Below are 5,505 nucleotides of genomic sequence, written 5' to 3'. Positions count from 1 at the left end.
TGTACACATTTATTACCGATTCCAGTGCCTTCATAGCTGCCCAACAAGTCACTGACCTACAGAGACGCGCATCATGAGAAGCGGCAAGTGTCACCCGTCCCTTCTGCTGGTCAGCCGCATGGCCCTCCTGAGCAGCAGTGTCCACGGCCCTGGGGGCTGTGAACAGCCACTTTCCACATTCATCCGGAGTGAAAGATGGAAGGATTTACGTACACATGCAACATATTATAAACTATTTCTTGAGGCACCCAGCCCTGCAATAAATGCCTTCCTCAAAACAAAACATAAACAAGTTCTTACCCAAAAGGTCACAGATTAAACCAAAGCATTTTACAGAATCGATTACAAAACACCTTAAAAACAGCCTTCTGCTTAAGCTCACTCCACCCCACTCAATCAGGCAAGCCAACTGCATGTCTTTGGGCATGGTGGTGACTCTCCTGGTGTGGATGGCACACGGGTTAGTGTCTTTGGACCAGCCCACCGGGTACGCTTCCTTGGCCTTCCGCAGGGCGCTGATGGCCGTGCCCTGGAACCTCACTGCCATCTTGAAGTCCTGCTCCATCGCCTGCACCCGCCGCTGGAAGGGCCGCTTCCTGATCAGCTCAGTGGACTTCCGGTAGCACAGCGCCCCCGTGCCAGGCCTGTAACAGTGGGGCTTCTTCACCCCACCCCCGGTTGAGGGGGTGCTCCTCCAGGGTGCCTGGGTGGCTAGCTGTTGGGGGATGGGGGAAGCTACCCCTGGTGGATTTACATGGTGTCTGCTTGCTTGGTTCAGGCCATCGTTCACCAAACACCCACATTTGGGGCTGCTCCTGGGACCACCAAGTGGCTTCTGCTGCAGCAGGAGAGCCCCAGTCCCCAAGGAGAGGAACCGTACCCCTCGAGCGGACCCCGAAACCAGGCTGCCTATTAGGGCTTCTTGATATCAAGCTCTGTCTCGTACAGAAATGAGGGTCACGGGATTTGGTTCTCTGGACAACCCAGCCTAACACAGAGCTACCTCTTTCTGGGAGTAGAAAGCCTTGTCTTTCTCCCTACGATCCCACATCTCGTGTCTTACTGCCACGCTCCAGTGGGAACGGATTAGTGTGGGCTGCCTTGACATGGCACTCCTCCACGGAGCACGGTGTTCCCGACTCATCTTGTGTTTTATACGCTGACCCGACACGCAGGAATCTGCCAGGACCTGGTCGCTTGCCGCGGGTATGTAGAAGCCACAATCTGAAGCTGGGTGTGCTCAGTGCTGTCAAAGCATTGCTGCTTCCAGATGCTCCCCTGGGATAGGAGCTGTAGGTCACACATGCACGCATGCACACGCACACATGTTCACTCAACCCAGAGGCCATCCAGGTGACTGAGCCACAGCAGCCCACTCACTGTGTGTCAGAGCAGAGCCGTGCTCCTGGAGTTTTGACGGCTGATTTTTTAGACACGGAGCACTGGGCATTTCCTCGGAAGCACCTTTGGCAGAACTCAAACCTCCAACTAGCACCTTGCAGTTTACACCCAACGCCCATGAACGCCACACCCACTGAGCACCCTCGTGTCCCACAATGCCTCTCCTTCCAACCCAACACCAGGGTTTATTCAAACCTTCTGTCTCCCTCCATCCGAATCCCGTATGCTGAGAGTGAGAAGCCCGGTGCCCATCCTCCTCCATATACTCATGTCTTTGTTCATTCCCGTGACCCCATGTGCCCAGGGTCTGGACCCCACCATTGAGCCAAGGCTGCCCCCCGACACTGGGGGCTTTTTGTGTCCTGCCTAAGAAACGTCTGCCTGCTGTGTGCACACCCAGGAGGAAGTACTCAGCCATCAAGAAGGACGGAGTCTTGATGCGTGCCACATCAGGCTGGACAGCACAGACCAGTCACAGGGGACAAGCGCGTGGACTGTCTGTTCTCACGTGCACGGAATAAATACATCTTCAGAAACCACACACTGCCAGTGGTTTTTGCGGGGGAGGGATGGGGGAGGACTTTTGTTTCGAGGCCATCAGGTGTCTGTGGATGGTGGTGGGGTGATTTGGTGGCACTGTTTGGAGCATGTCCCTGCAGTGCCCATGACCCCGGTAGAAATTGTGGAGATGGCACCTGTTGTAGCATGTGTTTGTATTCTCCATCACAATCAGCATGGAAAGAAATTCTTGTGGACCCCAGAGATGCTGGCAACGTCCCTTGGGCAGTCACAGGAAATGAACTCCCCTGCTTCCCTCTTCCTCCGGCTCTCACCACCCAGGATGGTGGGAAATGTGGCCCTCACGACGTTTGTCATGGGAGCACTCCTGCCCCCCACGCTCCCCGGTGCCTCATCTCTGGGGAGAGGGCTGAGCCAGAAGGGCTCCTTGCTCTGTTCATATACTGTAAGCCCCAAGGCAGAGGACAGGACGCCCCCAGCCACCCCCTTCCAGGTAAGCAGTGTGGGATATAAAAAGACGTTTCCCAGCTTTGTCTCCCCCAAAGATATGCCAGCATATGGTGGGAGGTCAGATGCTTAGACATCCTCCCTGAAGGCAGTCAGTTGCCAGCCGACTGTCTGGTCCCACCACAAGAGCGGCCCACTCCCTGCTGTTAAGGAAGACGGGCTACTTCTCCCTAAAACTTGTCGCCATCGGTCTGGTCCCTGTAGGTGGGGTTTACACCCTACTGATCATGGTTTCTACAGTGAGCCAGCGAACAGTCAAACCTGCTCAGTGACATCCAAAGTTAGGCTGCCATCCTGAATCTAGGATCCCCCATCTTGTCACATGTGTACCCCAATCCCTCCCCTTCCCATTGCATGTATATCCCTAGATCACCCCCTCTCGTTGCTGTATTAGCTATAGTGCAACCCCTTCCTGTGACTCATGTCTTTAGCTGTAATTAGGGGGCTTGCACGCCCCCCAAAGATTTATAAGCCTTGGTTAGCAATAAAGAAACTCAACTCTTCCGGTTCTCACTCCCCTGGCCCTCCCTCCCCTGCTCCCTTTCCCCTTGTCCTCCTTCCCCTCCCCCCCTCTCCTGCCCTGCGGTCTTCCAGCTCCACATGGACCGTGCTGAGGGGAGCATGCTACCATGAAACGTGTCTGACTCCATTATTTCAATCTCTCTTCTATCCCTGAAGCTATGACTTTATTATAATCTTTATATATCTCAACTGTACAACGGAGCCTATCAAACCCTTGATTAGCTCTGGGGTAGGGGGGGGGCTGGCCTTTCCCCCAGAAGCAGAGCACAGAGGAGCCTGGTGAGGCGTTAAGTAGTTTCTGAATGGCTACCTTGTGATTAAATCCGCCACTTAACAAAATTGCCTTGCTCGGATGCAATTGCAAAGAGATAAAAGGGCTTAATGGGAAAAGCTTGGCCACCGGCCTGCCTAATGAGTTAACAGCTTCTTCCCCTGGCAGCCTCCTGCCTGCGGACACCCAGCTCTCGTGGCCCCCGCCTGCTCCCTGGGTCAGGGGACTGTCACAGAGACCACCAGACCACCACGAGGATGCGGGCCCGGTCTCCTCCTTGTGAGAAGCCCCCAGCCCACCCTCCCTTTCCTTGACTTCCCGACCTCCCCCTCACCACCACCCTCCCAGCTATCAATGGTCAGGCTAGTCTGTCTGGAAAACAGGGCACAGTGGGTAAGACGCTCGCCTCCAAGCTTGGCCGCTGGGCTCAGGGCTCCTTTCACTGGGTGGAATCTCAGGCAAGTGAGTCACCTAAGGCAGGACCCCCAGCTCCTGCGAGCTGACGACACACCAGGGTTCACCACATGGTTTCTTTCCTTTCTTTTTTAATTTGGTCTAGTTTTTATTATTTTCTGTTCTATGCCATTTATTTATTCATTTATTTTTAAGTCATTTCATTGGGGGCTCTTACAGCTCTTATTCATCCCTCCATCCATCCATTGTGTCAAGCACATTTGTACATTTGTTGCCATCATCATTTTCAAAACATTTTTGTTAGATCTCTCTGGAGCTAGATTTATACCTCGGTCCTTGGCTCCGTGTGAGAAAGAATTCACGCCAAAGCCTGGTTCGTGATTGAAGTGAGTTTTATGAAAGTTAGAAGAAGTTTCAGGTTTACACGGCACCCAAGGGGCTCCTCCTAGACATGCGGCCTAGCTGGAAGCGGCTCTGCGTCCCGCAAAGCGTGCCAAAGCTCTCTGCGCCTGAGTTCTCTCTCCCGTCTAGGTTCTCTCTTTTCCCGCCTGAGTTCTCTCTCCTCCGGGCTGCTGCCTTTCTAAGGATTCCACAGGGAGGCGTGGTGGAAGACCCCTGATCAACCCCATTGGCTGAATTGAATTTACCTGGCTAGGTGATCCAATTCAAGTTCACGCCCACCCCTGCCTACCGGTGGGAACCCTGAACATGTGTGGTGTGCCACTTCTTTGTTTCCCTAGCTTGACCCTCTGGGCACACGTTAATGGACATCCCCCAGTCCTATGCTGGCCTACCTAACATTTTCTTTCTACTTGAGCCCTTGGTATCAGCTCATCCCCCCCCCTCCCTCAAGATCCCTTGATAATTTATAAATTATTATTTTTTTCATGTCGTACACTGACCACCGTCTCCCTTCACCCACGGTTCTGTTGTCCGCCCTCCTGGGAGGGGGGCATTCGTTATATGTCGATCATCGTGATCGATGCCCCTGGTTTCTTTACAGCTGTCTGAGCCCCTCCCTCAAGGCTGTGAGCAGCTCTGAGAGGGCGGGTGCCATATTGGTCTCTGTGTCAGAGCCAGACACAGACCACATCCTCGAGAATGATCCATGCACACTCGTGGCTCTGTGGAAAGATGAGTAGATGGGGAAATGATTGGATGGGTAGACGGATGCATGAAGGAATGCTGGATGGATGGACAGAAGGAAGTGGGAATGGGTGAGTAATGCTCAGAAGGATGGATGAATGGAAGAAACAAGAAATAATAAGAGAAGGGATGGCTCGGTGGATAGAAGAGAGAGCAAGTAGATGAAGGATGGATGATGTTTGGAAAGATGGATGGATGGATGAAAAATAATTGCCACTGCCCTCCCACTCTCACAGGGTTTTGATGAAGCTCATGTTATACAGTGAGTTAGTCTGGGTATACTAGAGAAACAAAATTCATAAACACTCATATTGTATAAGAGAGTTTAATATAAAGGGTCAGTGTACATTAAGAAAGCATCCCAACCCAGTCCAGTCCAAGCCCATAAGTCCAACATTAGCCCATATGTCCGACACCGATCCGCAAAGTCCTCCTCCATCTCACAAAACACACGCAGTTACGCCGACTGCAGGAGGAAAGCTGAATCAGTGAGCGTGTAAGCATCTCAGCGCTGGCAGGGGTCTCCACACGGCTGCTCCAGCACCCAGGACTGCATGGGGGCAGGTCCATGAGGCTTCTCCTTGGGGATGCCTCCCAGCAAGTGAGCCTTGCTAGCTGAGGCAGGGAACTAGCTAAGGCAGCCGCACACTGGCCGGATCATCAGAGAACGAGAGACCAGAAAGGCAAAGCTCGCTGAGCCATTTATCTATCTGCCTTTCAATTAA

The sequence above is a fragment of the Echinops telfairi genome, unplaced genomic scaffold (genome assembly GCF_000313985.2).
Source record: "Echinops telfairi isolate 266 unplaced genomic scaffold, ASM31398v2 ScPeMD7_18;HRSCAF=68, whole genome shotgun sequence".
NCBI lineage: Eukaryota > Metazoa > Chordata > Mammalia > Afrosoricida > Tenrecidae > Echinops > Echinops telfairi.
Note: the sequence above shows the minus strand (reverse complement) of the source record.